Below are 21,593 nucleotides of genomic sequence, written 5' to 3' on the forward strand. Positions count from 1 at the left end.
AAACTAACTGTAATTTAGTTAAATAAAATACACCGTATGCTTAGAGCTGAATGCTAAGGAGAAAGTTTACCAAAGAAGCAGGAGAATGGAGTTGGGAGGCCATAGTGGGGTGGTGGTGTGGTTTAGATGTGATGTGTCCCCCAAAAGCTCACGTGTGAGACTATGCAAGAAGGTTCAGAGGAGGAATCATTGGAGGTTGTGAGAGTCTTAACCCAATCAGTGAATTAATCTCCTGATAGGGATTAACTGGTAGGAGGTGGTAAGTTGTGGCTGGAGGAGGTGGAAATTAGGGGTGTGTGCCTTTGGGGTATATATTTGTACCTGGCAAATGGAGACCTCTCTCTCTCTCTCTGCTTCCTGACCATCATGTGAGCTACTTCCCAGTGCCACAATTTTCCACCCTGATGTCCAGCCTCACCTCGAACCCTGAGGAATAGAGACGGCCTTCTAAAGACTAAGACCTCTGAAACTGTGAGCCTTCAAATCAACTTTTCTTTATTGTTCTGGTCAGATCTTTCAGTCACAGCAGTGAAAAAGCTGAGTGGAACAGGTGGTTTCTGCAGTTTAGGTGGACAAGACCAGGAAGGCTTCCATGAAGAGGTGACCTGAAGAGGGACAGTATGTGAACCATGGGCATCTCCCAGGTAAACTCTTTCCACACTGAGGGAATAGCAAGAGCAAGCCTCTAGGCAGGTGAGGGTCCAGCACACTCCAGCCAGGTGACTGAGGTTGAGAAACAAGTCTGGAAGCTGAGGTCAGAAAGGTAACTGGACACCTGACCACACGGGGCCTTCCAGCCATGCCAAGGTCTTGATTTTGCACTGAAGCAGGAAGCCACAGGAGAACTTTTAAGTAGAGGGGTCACATGGCTTTATTGGCAAAGACTGAAGAAGAAGGGGCAGAAGGAGGGAGAGTGTGAAGTCCACATTAAATGCAATGAAGTTTGCAAGATACGGTGTTGTCAGGGGGAAGGAAAGAGTAAAGCAACTCAAAATGAGTCTACCTCGTCTTTCAAATTCATTTTTTAATTGACAAATGATGCATGTTTTTTTTTTTAAATCACATACAGCACAATGTTCTAAAGTTCATATACATTATGGAATGATTAAATCTGGTTAATTGACAAATGTGTTACCTATGCCAAATGACTTCTTTGATATAAGGGAAGTAACTAAGGACAGAGTAGGGACGAAGAACAGGAGAAGAAGATCAACATTAATAGAGATGAGAGGGGGGAGGGAAAGGGAGAGAGAAGGGAAATTGCATGGAAAGGGATGGTGATCCTCAGGGTTATACAAAATTACATACAAGAGGAAGTGAGGGGTAAGGAAAGAATAATACAATTGGAAGAAGTGTTTTACAGTATAGGGGGTTGAGAGAGAAGAGGGGAGGGGAGGGGAGGGGGGATAGTAGAGAATAGGATAGAGAGCAGAATTCATCAGACACTAGTATGGCAATATGTAAATCAATGGAAATGTAATTGATGTAACTGATGTGATTCAGCAATCTGTATACGGGGTAAAAATGGGAGTTCATAACCCTTTTGAATCAAACTGTGAAATATATCAAAATAGATGTAATGTTTTGAACTACCAACAACAAAAAAAAACAAACAAAAAAACAAAAAAACAAAAAACAAAACAAAAAAAAAAAACTCAGCACTCAGCGAGAAGGCAGCAAACCCAGAAGCGGAGCGTGTACTCGCGTCTAAGCTAAAGTAACTCAGTAAATTGCTAAGGGCTTAAAACATGCATTTGTATTGTTCACAGAAATAAGGGCAGGGGCAAAATTGACTTTTTAAAAAGGAAATAACTTGTTGAGCAGAGGCATAAATTCAGTAAAACAAGGAAAGTCAAGGGCCTTCTGCAGGGCGAAGCACAGTAGGCCCTAGCACCAACCTCCCCTGTAGCAACTGGCAACTGAGAGAAAAATGAAAACTGTATTTTTACCAACACGAGGGGGTTGCTAAAGCAAGAAAATGAGAAGAACTGGAACTCCAGAGCAGGAGATCTTTCAAAGTGAGGAACAAAGTGACTGCTGGTTTCTTTCAGGGGTCATTTGTTGATTTGGGGACACCTGCTAATTCTACAGGTGCAGACTAAGAATTGGGACTCGGCTGCCTTAAGGGACTCTACCAAGGGAGCAAAGCAGCAAGGTTTGTAGGAGTCAGTGTGTCCCTTTTAAGGAGCAGAATGCATGTGTGATGGGTCCTGAAAACAAGGTACATTTTCCCTAAGGGACTTTGCTAAACTGTGGGCTGTGCTTAAAAGCCTGAGAGACCAGGCCAGGTGTGTCTAAAGCCACATTGAGGGCTCCACTGGCAGCATGTGAGAGAAGAATTCTGCTAAGCCAGAATGCTTGCTTTAAACACAAAACTCCAGGATGTGTAAGGAATCAAGGCCAAAAGCACCACACATTAACATCTCCCAGGGAAGTGAATTAGCAAGTCGTCAGAGCTGAGCAGAGCTGACCAGCCCAACTATGCCAAGCACAGACAGGAAGCAGAGGCCTTCCCAAGATCAGCAAGGACCCCAGCCCAGCTTGTTCTCACCTGCACCAGTTCCTCACCAGCATGGCCAAGCAGGGAGGGGGAAAGCCTTCTCTGACACTGTGATCATCTATCACCATCTGACATACAATTAAAATACTGTTAGATAGGAAAAGGCAAAGAATAAGAGATGAGTAATCTATAGAAAAAAGATAATTAATATAGGCTGAAAAATTACCCAGAGGTTAAAATAACTGTGATTAAAATATTGGCGAAAACAGATGTATATAAAAGGGTGAAAGATGGAGAATTCCAACAACAAATGGAAGCTACAAAAATCAGCAATGGAAATTCCATAAGAGAACTAAAGACCATAATTATTAGACATTAGGGATTCTAGATGCATTCACTACTATCCTGATTACAACACAGACAGAACAGAAATTCACAACACACAGAACCTGACAACAAAGCAAAAGCTGGTGGCCTAGTGGAAAAATGAAAATTCAATACACACTACTACAAGCCCATAAATGGACAGAAGTATCAAGGGCAGTTGGAGACATGTCGCAGAGTGGAAGATGAAAATGCACACCCCACTGCCCAGCAACCTGGCCCCCAGCAAGAGGGCTGCAGCACCTCTCCCTCCTTTACTCCTAGTACAGGTTCAAAAGGATGCTTGAGAATGTTCTCAGCAGCATAGCACTGCTTCATGAAGTTATACAGCTGTGCACATTTCCAAATGAGTCACAACAAGACAACAGAGAACTGAATAATGGCTCACAGAATAGAATTCTGCCCATACACTAGTGAAAGTGAATCATTAGCCACATGCAACAGGACACACCTAAAGGGCAGTGTTACACAGAAAGTGCAGCAGGGTGACACCAGGGGTGCAGCACCATCCACACACAAGGGCAGTTTGCTAAGTGTAAGCTGGATAGGCCTGGGGGACCCTAGGCCTCAGATCATTTCAAAAAAGTCACTCTCTCCCAAGGTCAAGGTGGGGTTTTCCAGAGGCCATATGTAGAAGCAGAGCTGGAAATGCATCTGTCCTTTAAGTCCAATATTTAAAACCATTTTCAAAGAATGAAAAAGCCACTTAAAAGTGCTGGTTTTGGTTTTTCATTCCCGCTTATTTCTGCCTTGGATAATGTAGGTATTCTTTCATGAAAATTTTATTTATGTTTGCATGTATAGTTTTATTATTCTCATTACATTAAAACTTTATATAAAATAATCAATTTAAGTTTCAAATACAGCTAATGCTGATAGATATAACCTACATAAGAAAACAGCTCTTTGGATCCTCAATAAATTTTGAGTTTAAAGGGTACCTAGAATGAAGGTGCTTCAAAAGCATGGCTACAGAACAAACCCTGACCAGCCCATCTGCATACCTCCTCTGTGCTCAAGCCACGTGGCTGAAGAGCAGATTCACAGGGTGCTCACCTTGGGCTGGCCAGATTTAGGAGGGACACACAGGGTTCCTAAAAGTGTAGATTGTTTTCTTTAAAACAAAATCAAATACAGATTTGAAGCAAATATGGCAAAAAGTGGGTGGGTATGTGTATTTGCTTTTCTACTTATTTCACTATATAACTGAAACACTTGCAGGTAGGGAATCTATCACTTGTCCCACAAATTCCTTTTCTCCTACTGTATATTTCCTTTGGTGTCATTACTTTTCCCTGTGAATCCCACTAGGTCCACTGGGTGACCTCTATTTCTCTCAGCAACTTCACACACACACTGACTAAGAGTAGACCTAAAAAGTTTCTCCCCCTTTTCCAAATGAATATGAATTTTTTACTGATAATCTTTCAGAAATAGGAACCCCACGGATGAAATTATAGGTTTATGGACAGGTAAAAGGTGATTTCAGAGACTCCATCACATGATATAATCTGATGCAATGTCCTTAAAAAAAGAGTCAATAAAAGGGAATGTCAACATCATTTGAAAAAATAGAAATAAAATAATCAAAAGTACTGGTTTAAAACAGATCCTTTTCATCTATAACTATCTTTCATGTATATTTAAATTTCTGTACACATAGACACACACACACACAAACACACACGCACACACACACACACAACCGTGGATGAAAAAGGCTGACATGGTTAAAGCAATACAACTTACCAACTGACCAAAATGACAATGTTTTAAATTAAAATAAGTAGTTGTCCATTAATGCAAGCAATAGTTACTGAGTCCCTAAGGCCTAAGAACACAGGAGGATAAAACAGGCATTCACTCTGTTCATTCCAACAGGCAGAAGAGAATGCACACAGAAATACTCCAGATCATGATAGATACTACAATTCAGAAAAGACAAAGTAGGGTGATGTGGTTTTGACTTGACAGGGAGACTCCACAGGGCTCAGTGGAGAGGGAGAGGGCAGAGGCAGCCCTGAAGAGGGCACTCCAGCCATGACAGGCTGGCAGCCAGCCAGACCTCTCTTGGTTGGTCTTACCTCCTTCAGAAGGTAACAGGACCGTGAGAGGGAGGAGCACAGAGCAGGGGCACAAGAGGGAGACAGCAAGCTGAAGGGCGGGCAGGGAGCCGACCAAGAGGAGCTCGGGGGATTCAGTAGGGCAGTAACATGATCTGAGGCTTGGACTGTCTGAAGACAGAGGGACCCACCATCAGGAAGGCAGGCGAGGAGGCCACTACTGTGGTCCTTCTGGCAAGAAACAGTGGCCGAGGAGCAACCATGGAGGGGAGGCAGGGGAGGAGGACAAAGGAGCCCTGGGCTCAGGAAAGGGCTGAGTACAGCTTAGCAATCTGAGAATGCTCAGATTCTCAACAAAGAAATAATGACTTCCCCTTTGGAATATTATGTTCTCAGTCTGTGTTTTAGCTATTTCCTTACAACGATACAGCAAAATACCAAAAATCAAAATAACAATGATTTCTCCTTTATTCTGTCTGTGTGTTTTGATCTGCTCTATCCTGGACAAAAGGTGCAGACGGGTCTGTCCCTCCTCACCTCTGTCCTCACTCTGGACCATCTCCAAGTCCTGGGTAGGTTCTTGTGAAAATGATGGTGGAAACACAGGATGACAAATCCCACTTTAAGCCTCTGTTTGACAGGTCACTTTTGCTAATGTCCCACTGACCACAGTAAACCTCAGGGCTGAGCCAGAATCACATGGCGGGAGATACCCACTTCTCCATATGATGAAGACCATGGGTACTCAGAGGGACAAAGAACACAGGTACAACTCAGCCAACACAGGGTCAGTGTGGTCAAATCAAGACATGGTGCACTAGAAAGGCAATGACATTTAGGATCTTTATGAGATTAGGATAACGGGATAGAGAAATTGGTTTGAAATTTAAAAGAAAATGATGAAATCTGAAGACACCAATAAGATCAATAGAGACTAAAGATCACAACCAACCAGGACACAGTTCAAGAAATTTGTAAGAAAAGACAACAAGTATTCACTTATTTTAATTCATAAATTAAGCAATTGTATCTCATAAAATTAAAAAATAGCAAAATCACTCAACAAAGTAAGAGGCTAAGTAAACTTTTAAAAAGTTTCATAGTTTCACCAAGTATATAATACTCTTACTTAACATTAAGAAACATAAGAATACACTTACTTGTTCATATCGCTAAAAATGACTGTTTGCTATGCTTAGAAAATATTTCTTAAAAGAATGAATGTGCTACATATGCTCTGCTGAGGTCATAGAAACATGCTGTGCACCTGAGAGGAGGCAGAACTGAGTCAAGAAGAGTTTTCAATGCTAAGCAGAGAACTGTGCATTGGTTATGCAGCTTACCACAGGCAAGAGGAAGACCTGAAGAAGGCATTGGGCAACTGTGCACAAACGAATCCAACAGACTGACCAGGAACAGGTGAATACAAATTGTAAATTAGTAAAGGAATTCAAGAACTAATCTAAGAAACAGGTGAAATATCTTAGACGGGAGTAATATAATAGGAGAGAGTCAAAGAAAATGCTAGAATACAGCCTAGGGCAGTGCTTCTCAATCTCAAGGACACTAGGGTCCAGTTACAAGGCAGATTCTTTGTCAGGAACCAGAGATTCTGACGCTTCATCGACCTCCAAGGTGAGGCCAGCACTGCTATCTTCACGTCACTTGTGAGTAGAAAGGACCCAGAGAATGGAGCCATTATGGAGAACTTCCTATGCATCAGCTTTCCCAGCACTCCAGACACTGCAGGAGCATCTCATCACATGCTCCCACCATGCCATGGCCTCCTTCATGGCGCACACCAAACATAACTTGTGTGTCCAGTTTTGATATTCTGTTCAGTGTACCTCCTCCCACTTAACTCGGTGCCTTACTTGGTGCACCACTTAAGCCCTGATGCTTAACTTAGCATGCATCTGGCACATGGCCTGCACCGAGGATTTAAGAAATGAATGAACAGAAACTGGTAAAGAAGCAGGTCTGAACATTCCAGGGTCAGAAAGGGCATTTGCGTGCAAAGAGATGCTACTGAGAACAGATAGAGGCTCTGGGAGCAGATCTGATTGCTGTATTAATGTGGACATTGGAGCCATGAAAGAAAATAATGTAGGGGACACACAAAGAAAGAACATCAAATGAAGCAATCGGGGGTACTCTTGAGAAAACCTAGCTGAGGGGACAGCAAGGAATACAGTCAGCAGGAGGTTTTCAAAGAAAGAACACTCAAATAATGAAAAAAAAGTTTTAAAACACAGCCTCTGGGCCAAGGCAGATGGAACACTGAGCACAGCCACAGGCTAAGCCTCCGGCTGGAAATGAGAGATTGTACGAGGTTCAGGAGGAGCAGGAGACAGGGAGACAGCACTCCCTGTTCACACCCAAGCCTACCTGCTGCCCATCTGAAGGAAGAAGCAGCCTGGTGTGTTTGAAAATGCCTCCAAGAGCCAGGATGTCATACAGAAATAAATGAAATAAATGAAATGGTCTCTTATAAAGCAGGGACGGGGCTTGGCTCAGACCAGAGCATGCAGCACACGCACCCCTCCCCCACACAAACAGCAGCTGACCCACTTCAGGGGAGTAGGAATCCAATACTGTCAAAGTGGACATTTTTATTTTTTGTCCCAGGAACACACAAAAATCAGAATATGTGTGTGAACCTTCCTGAATTGGGCAGAGAATAAATTGAATTTGTAGTGTACCACTTATTCTCTCTGGCCTACACAAACAAGCAAAAACCTGACTTATCCAAAGTGAATAAAAGTAAAAGACTGCAGAGCAGAACGGAGAGTGTGGCTGGCTTTGAACAGACCAACATGCAAACAGGGCTGATGTGTTGAGCCACCAAAGCACAGGTGGCCGAGGCTGAGGACAACAGGATCAGCAAGTGACCCAGAGCACACAACAAAGCAGGAGGCCTTCTCTGTGAGGCCCAGGAACCCACCCAGCATGGAGAGAAAGGGTGGAGGAGGGGTGGGAGGCTTGGGATGATTGGAAGTCCACCCTGAAGTCCACCCGACACAGCTCCAAGTCCAAAGCAAGAGGACCACCATGGAAAATGGCCTCAGACTGGGAAAACTGTTTCTGAAAATACACTGATTTGTTTATTTTAAATTTGGACAGTCCCAATACTTTTCAGTGATCTTTTCATCTGACAATATTTGAGCATGGACAGCAATGGCTATCTGAAGTGGTACCAGGTGTACAAGATGGATTATGGAAGGAGAATATTCTGGGGAGAAAACACTCCACAAGTGAGGGCAAGAAGGCAGCAGCCCTCCTGCTCTCAGTCCCTTCGTTGATTGTGCCCAAAACACCAGGAGCCAGTTGAGACAGGAGACAGCTATCTGGCCACTTAAAACTACCTGCACTGAGGCCATATTCATGCATGCTCAACAGCAGAGAGCAGGTTAATAAATTAATCACCATACCAGCCTGGTCTGCAGTTAAAACTGACCTAAATCATCAACTACTTCTGTTTTCTCTTATGAAGAGTTTTGGCATTCTTTCAGCTAGGCTGCGACAGTCTAGATGGGCAGCAGCATTGTATGCTGCTCTCCCTCAGAGGACAGCTGGCATTATGGTATGTAAAGTGCCACCCAAAGCACGAGGGTCCATATAAAAAATTCATCAGAAATGATGTCATAAAGAAGCATATGCCTAACAGAAGGGGTATGAGATACAACATATGCCTAACAGAAGGGGTGCGAGGACAACTCAAGGTAGAAGTCGAGAGAGAGAAAAGTGAAGAACCATCAATGCTACAGAAACAGATAAAAAGCTGGGAAAGAACAGTCCATCATTGAGGGACTCTTATTTGACACAACAACAAGTGTCAGGGTGGTCTCCCAGTTCGCCATCTTGTCCTACCAAGCCACGCTGCCTTCCACTATGGACTCGAGTTTCCTGCTGAACTCTCAAAACCTAGACAACTGATCTTAAATTGTCATCACAGTTTCATTCTGTCTATGCTTCATATGGGGTGCCCTGAAGACACTCTTTCTTCCTACTCCACAGGGCGACACAGGAAGCCATGCCACACACAGAAGACTCACTCCTGGTCCTGCAGATGTTGGCCTGAAATGAACACAGGCTCTAACATGACCAGGGTGAGGGTCGGGAGTTCCAGCTCTGTGCCAGACACCTCCCACAAAGACCCCAGGGTTCAAGGCCCGAGAGTAGGTTCACCCGGAGCTCCAACGAGACCCAGCCTTCAGGCACCCTCCAGCCCCTCCCCAGCTCCTGGATACTGGAAGGCATCTTGCAGTCCCAGGTTACCAAGGGAGCTCCACTTTAAGCCAACTCTAGACAAGGGCCGTCCAACAAGACACACAAGGCCCTAACAGAAGTGGAAGGGGCAGGAATGGAAGAAGCCAGTCCAAGAACGTGATCACTTCAACTTAGTTCCACTAACAACAGAACTGGAAAAATCAGCAAACTCCAAAATTAGTTAAAAATACAATGAAAAAGCAACAACAGAAATTAATGTCTTATTTACCTCAGCTATTCTCGCTCTACAGAAATAAGAATTCAAGCTCCATGAAGGTAGGACTCTGTCTACTCTGCTCACTGCTGGATCTCCCACAGAAATCAACATAACACAGCTCATCTGATTTAGTAATAGATACTTTTTTAGCTATTTACTTTTTCTTCAGTTTTTCTTTTTTTCCCTATATTTTACTCTTGATACTAGGTGAAAGACATAATATTGTATGAATTTTTTTTATGAACTGTTCTTAAAAACACACAGCATTTGCTCTCAATATTTGCGGTTAAGAATTAATGATATAGTACATAGGTAGCTCTGTATTTCCTGTTGAAGGATGACCACTCCAAGTACTAGTTCTTGCCAGTTTTAGGCATCTGGGCAATTGCGAGGGAACTGATTCAGATTATCTCTTATGTGGCAGACATGACAAACCACTGTTTACACCTTCTTAATCCAAAGCATTCATAAAATGCATTTTTCAAGACAGCAGATTCTTAATAAACGGGTTCCTGGGTCTTAAGATGTCCAGGTAATCCACAATTTCCATAAGTAACTAAAACAAAACAAACAAAAATATCTTCGTGCAAAATGCCATATATTAAAAGCTTATTTACAGTTCACCCGTCAATCTCAAAAATCCATACATCTCATCTCTGACACTTTCAAGAAGTTGGGACACTTACCCCTCAAAGATACTCGTTCTATTTCCCTTTTGCATTATTTTCTTCTATGGTTGTAATTCCTAAGCAGCCAGATTTTAATAATTTAATGTCGATTTTTGAAATCTTTTCACCCTAGAAAAGGAGAGAAAGAGACTTGAAGCACTTGATGGAGTGACACCCTTCATTTTGGCCAGAAGGCTCTGAGGCCTTCTGGTGGAACAGCCCCTCCAAGGAAGCGCTCTCAGTTCGCCATGCCTGGCAGTCAGGGGCTGTCGACTGGACTCGCCACACTTCTTTGTTGGTATTTTACAAAATCTAGGAAAAGAACCCCAGGGTTGCGGCAGGATGGGAACTGGTTAACCGAAATGGGAAGGGGACGATCCCTTCCACTAATAATAAATCAAACACACTACAGCGTGACTCCTTCCCTGCACCGCACCAAGGGCGACGCATAGGACGGGGTCTGACGCCACCTCCTGCTCCAAGCAGCGGCGAACTCCTCCAGAGCACGGGCGTGGGGCAGTGGCGCCCGCGGAGCAGCCCGAGTCCAGCTCGGCCGGGAGACAAAAGGGTCCGGGTCCCGGCGCCCGGGCCACTGCGGCTGGCCACCTGGCAGAGACCGCACCCCTCACCGCTGTCCCGTGGCCCCACACGCCTGCCGCCGCCCGCCCCGTCCCTGGGGTGTGTCCGCGGGAGGGTACGGGGTCCTCAGAGGCCCCGTGAGGGCCGGCGTCCAGCGCGGCGCCCCCAACCCTCCTGGCCCGCTGCGCGGGGCGCCCCAGAGCGGAGGTGGCGCGGAGGGGAGGAGGAGTCTCCGCCAGCCCCGCCGCAGCCGAGCGCTGCCGACCAAGGGAGGGCCTCGATCCCGCTGCCACCGACCCTGGACACCACGGCCCTGCCACCGCCGCCCCTCGGAACCTGGGGCGCCGCCACCGCCGCAGCCTCAGGCACTGGCTGAGCGAGAAGCCACCGCAAGCAGCGCTCCAGGATCCGGCTGCAGCCGCCTACTCTGCCGGCCTGGGGTGGGCTCCCAGCTGCAGATCCGCCTGTTGGCTCCCGGCGACGGCCAGCTCCTGCTGCCCCAGCAGCCCAGGCCCTTCAGCTCCTCACCCCCACCTGCCAGAGGCCGCCACTGCCGCCATCAGGGCAGTGACTGTCTAGGGCAGCTGGGACCCACCAGCTCTGCAGCGCCCCCAAAGCTCCGCCCCTAGGCCCCGCCCCGCCCTTTCTTCGCCCGCCCAGGCCCCGCCCGCCCTCGAGGCCCCGCCTCCACCGTACGACCCGCCTCACCCGCCTGAGCAGGCCACGCCCCCAGCGTCGGCCCTTTTTCACTCCCTGGCGAGCGCCCCGCCCCCCGTGGCCCTGCTAGCTTTGCTCGCTGGGCAGGTCCCCTTGAGCTGCGTAGATCCCGCCCCTGAGGCCTTTCCCTGCTTCCCTGGCAGCCGGTTCCCGCCTCCCTCAGCTGCCAGCCTGCCTTTGTCCTGCAGGCCGCGTCCCTCCCTCGCTGCGCACCTCTGAGGCCACTGAGCTCGCAGCCCCGTGCGGGCCTGGTCGCCTTTTCGTCCACTGAATTGCAGGAATGCTTTCCCAGCTCAGAACTCCATGAGGGATGGGCAGAGGGGGCGACGCTGCCGGGCTGGGCGGGACGCTCCGCTGCAGCGCTGCCAACCACCTCGCTGCATGCAGGAGGCGCAGGCTGTTGGCTCGCCCTGCGCCCTCCAGAGGTCTAGATCCCAGGTTTCTGCTGGGAAAATAGGTGTGTGTCAACCGAAGGAGCGAGAAAAGCGGGAAACGAGGTGCATTTATTATTTTTATTGTTTTTGCTAAAATGAAAAGTTCTCCTATTTTCCAGGATGTTTCCCAAAATACCAAGCCAGTCTCCCCGGTTTTAGGAATTTCAAAGTATTACAAGCATACATAAGTAGAAACAACCAAATAGACCTGCTTGTGCTTACTCTCCCATATTGCTTATTGATGGCATGAGGCTTGATTTTTAGCTTTAACTTATGTACCCTTAATTTGGTGGTTCTTTTTCCAGAATACAACCAAAATGACAGTCAAGTTTAATTTTTCCACAATCAGATGAAAGTTGATTTTATTAAACTATAAATTATGATTTAAACAGCTTATCTGTTTTAATAGTTTTACTGGCACATTATAGTTGTACATAGTGGGGGATTTGTTGTACATATTCGTACATGAACACAATGTAACAATTTGGCCAGGAGCATTAACCAGTATTTGTCCTTTTTAACGCTTGCTCCCTCCCCCCCACTTTCCTCCCCTCAACAGATATCTTCTCTGGATTTATAGATTTACATGAGATTTCCCCCCCACACACACCTTTATTTTCCTTTTTCCTCTCTAGCTTTCACATATCTGAGAAAACATACCACCTTTGACCGTCTGAGTTTGGCTTATTTCACTTAACCTAAGTTCTCAAGTTCTATTCATTTTCTTATACATGCCATGATTTCATTTTTCTTCCTGGCTGAATAAAGCTCCTTTGTGTATACATACCACATTTTCTTTATCCATTCATTCACTGATGGACGTCTTGGCTGGTTCCATAGTTTGGCAATTGTGAATTTAGCAGTTATAAAATGGGTATGCTTCTGTAGCTGTAGTATGACTAATTCTTAAGGATAAATACTATGCAGTGGTTTAGCTGGGTCATATGGTGATTCCATGCCAGGTCTTTTGAGGAACCTCCATACTAGTTTTCCATACTGGTTGTAATAATTTACAATCCCATCAACAGTATAAAAGTGTTCCTTTTTCTCCACATCTTGTCCACCATTTATTATTGTTTTTACTCTTAATGGCTGATGTTCTAACTGGAGTAAAGTGAAATTTCAGTGTAGTTTTGCTTGCTTAAGCAGTTTTTTAAAATATATTATTTGTTCTAATTAGTTATACATGGTAGCAGGATGCATTTTGGCACCTCATATGTAAATGGAGCAGTTTTAATCATGACTTAGTTTGCCATGCAACACTGATTGCCTCCAGTTTCACAGTTGTCACTTTATATGTTTACTGAAAATTTTAAATGAGAAACATGTATATCACATTTCATTTCCATTAAGCCACGTGCTAGTGTGATAATTAAAATATTTTCTACCTGACCGGGAAATTTCAGAAACTTGGTTTGGTGGGCCTTTCTAATAACTATTCCCCAGCATGAAATGCCGTTTATACTAACATCAGCTACATCTAAGCAGTTAATAATCTTCAGCCCATCTAGAATTTTAATTTTTCACTTTAAATAAATTTTATTTCAGGGCTGGGATTGTGGCTGAGTGGTATAGCACTCACCTCACATGTGTAAAGCTCTGGGTTCAATCCTCAGCACCACATAAAAATAAATAAATAAATAAAGGTATCCCGTCCATCTTCAGCTAAAAAAAATGTATATATCAAAAAATAGGGACTAGGATTGTGGCTCAGCAGTAGAGTGCTGCCTAGCATGGGTGGAACCTGGGTTCGATCCTCAGCATCACATAAAAATAAAGGCATTGTGTTGTGTCCACCTACACCTTAAAAGTAAATATTTAAAAAAAATAAAAATAAATAAATAAAGTTTATTTCACATACAAATAAAGTTTATTTCATTTTTTATTGCTTTTTGCTTTCCTCAATAGAAAAGCTTTAATAATAACAATTTTATAATACTTTTTTTTTTGTTAATTACCTGCATGCTATAAATAGAATGAGCAGAGTTCTTACTCCTGCTAGTATTCACATTGTTTAATCAGTTTCTTAGCCATCATTTTCTCTAATAGTAGGTACTGGCATTTTCTGAAAAATGCCTTTTTTTTTCATATGGCTTTCCTTATTTTTCTTTATAAGATTTCCTGAAATTATCTTCACAACTGTATAAATTTGAAGTTACACCTTCATTTACTGCTTCTCTATAGAATTTTAAATAAAAATTTTTCTCTGTAGGAAGGTATCTACTATGTTCAAAGCAAACTCTGCTTAATATATTCTCCATTCTGGTTTCTTTATACTAAGAAGAACAAAATGTTCAGCTTAAGTCTTTCCCTAGAAATTGTCTTTTTAAAACTTAGAGCTACACACATCAACATATATTTTTACAAGAGGAAGCTCAACATATATTTTAAATTTGTTTTCTTTGATGATCTTAAACAAATTTATAGACTGCACAGATTGACATCTCAATTTTAGCACATTTGTGTACAAAATATAGTTTGTTGTTGTTGTGGTACTAGGGATGGAAGCTGAGTCCTCCTGTGTGTTAGCACTGATCTGACCACTAAGCCACATCCCCAGCCCCAAATATAGTTTTTTTTTTTTTTCCCAATTAGAAGCAGCAGTTCCATCAAAAGCTTCTCCCCACAAGTTCAAGTATCCCAAAGCACAATTATACATTTCAAAATTAGGTTTTTTATAAAGTTTATGCTCTTTTCATAGAGTACATGGATTTTCTTTTTTTGGCAGAGATAAATTTCAATTCATTTGTAAGCTCAGTTTTCAGTCATTATAAGACTTTAAAGCTGCTGAAGGTGAATAATCTCATTTTGGAATGCCAATGATTTTGAATGAAATGCATGAAAATGTAGAGGTTTGTGTTAGTCCTCCAGTTTAACTAGTAGGTCCATAGGTTTACTCACAACAGAGTGCTTTCAGGAGCCTTCCCAGCAGGCTTTCCGACTGGGCCACAGTGTACAAAAGCATTCTGCATACTTGCTTCACGCTCCGCTCTAGGCAAAACCATCTCTATTTCACATGTTCCAGACAAACCTCACGAGATTTTCCACATGTACCAGTGGGTCTCAGAAGTAGCAGCCCGGTGGGGCTCATGTGTGTTGAGACTGGCAGCAGCAGTCCACAGCACGCTAGGTGCGAGCCTGACACACAGAGTCCCAGCAGCGTCAGTGGCCTCCCAAGCTTCTCTGATTAGGACCAGGCCCAGGACTGCTTGGAGGTGCAAATGTACCACCTCCCATATCAAGCCATATATACTTACTTATTTTCAGATAGCACCCCGCACAGTATTCTAGCTACTTTGAATCTGGAAAGGTTCAGGAAAAAAGTTCTCACTGGCCATCTTTCATATTTCCCCACAAATTTAAATTCTGCCCTCTCACACACTATTAAACATGGCAGACGCTGGAACTAAGACAAGGAAGGTCTATCAAACTCATCCCAAATGATTTTAATGGTAATATTAATAAGAGTCTTATCTACACAAACACACGCATTATGTTAGTTATGTTGATGGGTCTTGAGGGAGACCTAGACTATGCAAAAGATTTGATTGGCGTGATAAGTGTATTGATAGGGATAGCGAGCTGTATTGCTCTCTTAAATACTCTTTTAAAAGAACCCTTCTTTAAATTTCACATTTTAAAAAAATTAGGTGCCAGCTTTATTCAGTGCTGTTCTTGAAAGCATGTCTTAAAATAGTCTTTACTTATAAAATGTGAAAGAAAAAAACCTCTCCTTCAAAAATTTAAAGAACCTCCAAATATGATTCATTTTGCAGAATTACCAGCTAAACAAGATGAAGACTTGCTAGCGATGTTTATCAAGTAGCTGATTACAACGTTTTACCTGTGTTCCTTAGACCCCTAAGCTAGAGCAAAAACTCAGTTAAACCCCAAAATTACATCTATAGTACACATGATAATATGAATTCACATTCTTGTCCATTCCTTATATACAGCAAGGAATTTTAAAAAGGAAATTAGAATCCTCTAATGTATGTCTATTCACTGGATTCTCAGAACTGATTTTCCCACCTCTTCTACTACAGGTTTCTGTGCGGCTTATTAATGCCAGCCGTCTCCCTCAGCCTGTCATCAGGCGCCTCATACTGATAAATGTCACTCATGAGTATTCTCTGAACTATATTTGTAGTATCTGAGACTAGCAGAAACGGACTTAGTAACAAGTTGATTTCCTGACTCCCATGTCATGTGGTCATATATAATAATAACAATAATTGCATATAATTATACTACTTTGAACCTAATGGTAAATGTCATTTGTTAAGGTGACATTCATAATTTATTATGTCCACTATGCATTCTCTGATGAGATTTCTGTGAATCAGATAAATTACTCACTTGTTGTGCATAATTTATTATTAACTTGACAAGTTCCCAAGAAAATAAAAAGGATTATTTTTTGTCCTCAGTCTCTGCTTTTCTAAAATCATACCTCCTTCTTTTCTTTTCCCAAGTCTCCGTAACTTGCTCAACAGGCTTGCCTTAGCACTGTTGACCTCAAGAAGGTCGATCAGATTCATTTGGAAATTATTAAAATGTTCTGGAAAACGCAAAAATAAATTGGAAGGCAGCGTCTGTGGGATGAGACATTTTCCTAAGGTCACAGAGGCTCCTGGAAGACCATGTTTTCCATCCCACAAAGGTGGCAGGGTACTGTCACATTTCCCTGTGGTGATGGCTCAAATGGGGCCTAGGACCCAGCAGCACCAAGAGTCGCATGCAGGGTCCTCAGTTTCTCAGAATGTTTCCTTTCACCTTGTCTGAGTTAGGCTGGACGTTACATGGCCCCCTGGTGTAACGTGTACTTTTTTACTGGTCAGTTTCTTCTAGGTTCCCATATTTCTTAGCACTGTCAGTTGGCCTAATTCATAATCCTTCCTTTGGGGAGTTAAAATTTCTTTTTTATAAATTTAATTTTGATTAAGCCCTTTCTGAAAAGAAAGAAAGAAAGAAAAAAAGAAAGAAAGAAAGTCATTCTGACAGAAGGGTGTAAGCAAAATCACAAGTCTGGACCAAGTTGGTTGAAGAGCTCACTGTACTCTCTGCCTGGTTACTTAACTAAGCAGCACAGTGCCTTGGCAGAATTGATTGCTGTGCCAGGAACACTGGAAATGCCACCCTGCAATTATTCTCTGAGAAGCACGTGTGTAGATTCCTACACTCAACTCAGACTTCCATGAGAGGAGGACAGCAGCTTCAGGCCCTGCCTTGGGCTGCTCCCTCTTAGAACCATCAACCAAAGGTCTGCCCCACCCCCTTCAGAAGCAGTGCAGAGTGGCCCCAAAAGGCCATCACAGGGACAGGGAGAGGCCCAGCCAGCCCACATCCCAGTGGGTCTTGGGATGATTCCAGTCTCCACCACCATGAGCAGTAACTTTATGAAGAACCCCAAGAGAGACCAGGGAAAAAATTGTCCAGCTGAGCCCCCAGGAACCCCAGAAATATAGGGGCTGACAAGGCCAGTGATGTTTTGAGGCTCTGGGTGTGGGGCTTGTGAAATAGTAGTGAGTAAGTTAACACTGTCAAATGGAAACAATAAACAGCTTCATGGTCCACACATAGGCTGAGCATCCTGAATCCAGAAATCTGAAGTCCAAAATGTTCCACATCTGAAATTTTTACTGTTCCCATGACACTACAACTGTAAACTTCCATGCTTCATGGTTTGAGGACAGTGTAGGGTCACCACAGATAACTGCACAGGCTGGGTACTGCACAACTTCAGGTGACATTATTCAAATGACTGTGATGCACTTCTCAGGGACTAGAGGGCATCAGGTTGGGAACATAGTTAGAGGTTATGTTGAGTATGGTTAACAAAGCCCCCAAACAATGGTTTGATCATGAGGGGGTGTTTCTTTTGGGCAAAAAAAGTTAGGGAGGCCTAGTTTATATAGTGTACAAAGCCATCAGAAACCACCCTGATGTCTTTCTTCTGCCATTCTATGTAGCTCAGCATGGTGGAGCAGAAATAGGGAAGCAGAGAGCCACAGGAAGCCAGGCTGGGGACTGCCCAGGGAAGGACAGTGGGAGGCCGAGAAACCGGATTGTGGTGCATGCATATGATTCCCCAAATTGTCCATCCTGAAGTGCATCCTGGGGAAGGAGTGCCAGACAGCCAGGCCAGGTGGGGCTCTGCTAGTGAGACAGGCAGTAGGACAGGTTGCAAGGTTCCTTTTGGACTTTCAGATACTGGGGGAAAATTCTACCTGAGAAAATCAATGAACTCAAAGAGGTAAATGAATATTACTTATTTTTAGCCTATGGCAAGAATGTTTGCCTTTGAGATTCATAAAGTAATTCTGCTTTGCTCATTGAAAAATTCTAAATTTTAGAGGTTGCAGTTGCAGCTCAGTGGTAAAGCACTTGCCTAGCACATGTGAAGCACTGGGTTTGATCCTCTGCACCTCATTAGAATAAATATATGTGTATGTGTGTGTGTGTGTGTGTGTATACAAATAAAATAAAGTGAAAAAAATCTAAACTTTAAGGATAAAATTTTTGTGCTAAAATGAAACTATCTGTCACAATGATTTTGTTTCTCAAGCTACAGCCTAGATTTCCACATGTGGGCTTCATTTCTCACATTAGTCTAGGTGAATTTTACCGCAATAGATTTTCTCACTCCTCTAAGCCAAGGAGAAAAAAAAATTCTCAACAAAAGAAGAAATCAGATGACAATACAATGGAGGAAATATCACCTGCAGAATTGGCTGCCTGTCCCTGAGAAATTGAAGATAGGTTGAAGCCTTCGAGCTCTTACACTGATAAATCGTAGTGTAAATTTTAATTTATTTAAAAATAAAAATACAATAAGTATAATTTTTGAATAGGAGAAATTAATTACAAATTTTCAAAGTATAAAAATAATCTTTTCTATTATTATTCTCTAATTTTTCTGAAAATGATGAATGTGATATTACCTCCTTTTGACACATTGAATAGAAAAAGATCATTAAAATGTTGGTACAGAATCTCTTTGTATATAGCAGTTTGTAAAGAAGGCTGTGCTTAAGTGGAGTTTTTGAAAGAGGACTCATTTTTTTGTACCAGCTTTTGGAAGAGGATTAGATTTTTGGACTCTGTGGCTGCACTGAATCCCTTAACCTGAAGCTTAGTGGCTGAAAACAACCCTTATCTATACTTCTCACCATGCTGTGTCCAACTGGTTGCTCTGATGCCTATTGGGCCTCCTCATGCAGCTTCCCTGGGGTGGGGGGAGGTCACTACATGTGTAGTTTAGCAGCTGAGAGATTCTAAAATCCGGTACTGGGTCTTCTTCTCTTCCTGGGGGTCCAGAGTTCCTCAAGGGCTGGGGGCAGTGGGGGAGGAGGTTGTGAAAAGCTGTGAAAGCTGGTGAGGTCTAGATTCTGAAACTGCCCCACATAACTTCCTGTCACATCATATAAAAGTCAATGCAGTTGACCAGGACAGCTCTGCATCAGAGGTGGGGGCAAATCCCACTGCTATTGGCATGAGGTTCACAAAATTACAGCTATGATTTTAAAGACCACAAATGGAAACCTTTGAAAATTTGATATTTCATATTAATTCCCCACCAGAGAAAAACCAAAAGCACACATATACCAGTTCTCTGTCCATTTTAAAGAAAGCTGATCTTCTGTGTTACCTTAGAGTCAGGATGGTCTGATTCAAACAGCTTCCATTTTTATGGATTTGATTCTACTGTTTAACATGAATAAACAGGAAAACCACAAGATAAAAACATTTGTCCATCTGATACCATTGTTGACCGGTGACCAGTTCTTGCTTCCCCGATGTTGAAGAATAACACCAAAGAAGCACACTGAGGCAAGGTCAGAGTAGAAATTAGAAGTTTATTAAAGGACAGCAGAAAAGACTTCTCCCGGAGGAAGAAGGGGACCCAAGAGGTGGAATCCGTGGAAGTGCAGTTGTCTCCCCTTTTTATAGTACTTTCAGTGATGGAATGTAGGTTGGAAGGCCCGAGGGGTGGGACACAGGTGGGCCAAAGAAGTAGTCTGAGCAGGAAGGACTTCATTATCACTTCTTTGTAATGGGCTATCTTCAAATCTGCTGGGGGCTATTCATTAATACTTCTTCCAGGTGGACTTTGGCCTAGGGCCTCTTTGGGACTTCATTAACATTCCATGAGTTGTCCTGTTTTCCCTGAGTCATTCTCAGTATGGCCTCCATTTTAGATTTCACTCCGTATTAGACCCAATTTGCCTAACTACACTAACTACCTGACTTTAAATCTGGCTTCACATCTGTACTTTTTTCAGTGTGAGATTCTGAATTTATTAAAAATTGCCTTTTTATTCAATATAACATGATTTTTACAGAAGTTAAGGCTGAGAAACTTGAAATATAGTAGTTCAAAAGAAACATAACTTTTGGAAAATATTTTGTTTCATCTCAAATGGAACATTGCTCATAGGAATGAATACATAACAAGATGATAGTACTTTTCAAGTTTTATAAAAAAGCTTTTTATTTTAATCAATTTGTCATTCTGTCTCTGATTACAATCTTTTAATCTGAGGAGATAAAAAGCAAATAGTTTTTTATCTTCTGCAATCATGGGTAGAAGGAGCTTCCCTTAAAGAAGAAAGCAGATATTATTTTTGCTTAATTAATATGCTTTAAAAATATGTTGATGCATATGAGCATTTTGCAAAAATAATTTAATAATTACTGTAACTTAATAATTGGCATCAGTTAAATCTACTCAAGATACATTTCTTATTTGATAGAATTTTTGTAGTGAACTGATTTTATAATCCCTGTTAATTTAATTGGGCTAACTTTAAAGTGAAATCAATGAAGAATATTTTATTACCTTTTTTTGTGTGCATTCATTATTTGCTTCCGGAAGTATTTAGAAATGCCAATTACATAAGTGTCTGGCACTTCAGTCTGTAATTTGTGATGGATAAGAAAAAATCAGGACTTTTGGATATGTACACAAGTTACATAAAAGAAACCCTGGCACAGTTCCTGAACTTCAGGAGAACCAAGGTGCTACCACTGGATGCCACACGGGAACCTGTAGAGAAATACATAATCAAAATATGCTCAGATGGGAGCAGGGACAGTCATGGTAAAGTTCATTGTAGGGAGTGATATCAGGAGCTCACTTATCACAAACTAAACTAAATGAAGAAAAGTCCCAGTTCAAGCAAGATTATAGAACTAAGCCCCACCTTGGGGGTGACTGTCCTGGAGAATCTTTGTTCAACTGTATTTTGCCCCACTGTTGCTGGCCTTTGAAGATGGAGAGGACCATAAGTAGGGTTTGTAGAATGGCTGCAAGGAGCCAAGAATGACCGCTGCCCAAATACCCAGGAGGACACGGGAACTTTAGTCTGCAACTGCAAGGAACTGTATTCCACCAGTCCCAAGAATGGTCCTGGAAGAGGACCTGATATTCCTGAAAGAAACAGACCAGTAAGACCTCAGTTGTTCCTGCTGTAACTCCTTGAGATGGGAACCCAGTTGAGTCCTGCTAGACGTCTGGTGCATAGAAACTGGGAGGTAAGGAGTGGGTCCTTTTTTAGTTTCTAAGTTTGTTATCATAGGTATGGAAGCAACAGAACACTGATATAAGTTCTGATACCAGCCATGCTACCATAACAAAACCTCAAATATGTGAAAAGTGTTTTGGAATCTGCTGGTAAACTAAAGCTACTGGAATTTTGAGGAGAGTAATAATAATTTTAAAAGCCTAGATTGCTTTGAAAGACTGCTATAAATATGGAC

The 21,593-nt window shown here is 42.8% G+C and overlaps 1 long non-coding RNA gene across 1 annotated transcript; it reads right to left on the reverse strand.

Annotated features, from left to right (window-relative positions):
* Positions 1-550: 550 nt before the first annotated feature.
* On the reverse strand, positions 551-11,205 carry LOC144252758 (uncharacterized). Its single transcript, XR_013343056.1, has 4 exons — positions 11,017-11,205; positions 10,120-10,230; positions 2,552-2,628; positions 551-605 (listed from the first exon to the last, which is right to left on the reverse strand). It is a non-coding gene; the product is annotated as an uncharacterized LOC144252758 (long non-coding RNA).
* Between the last annotated feature and the right edge of the window lie 10,388 nt (positions 11,206-21,593).

The sequence above is a fragment of the Urocitellus parryii genome, unplaced genomic scaffold (assembly GCF_045843805.1).
Source record: "Urocitellus parryii isolate mUroPar1 unplaced genomic scaffold, mUroPar1.hap1 Scaffold_59, whole genome shotgun sequence".
Classification (NCBI taxonomy): Eukaryota; Metazoa; Chordata; class Mammalia; order Rodentia; family Sciuridae; genus Urocitellus; species Urocitellus parryii.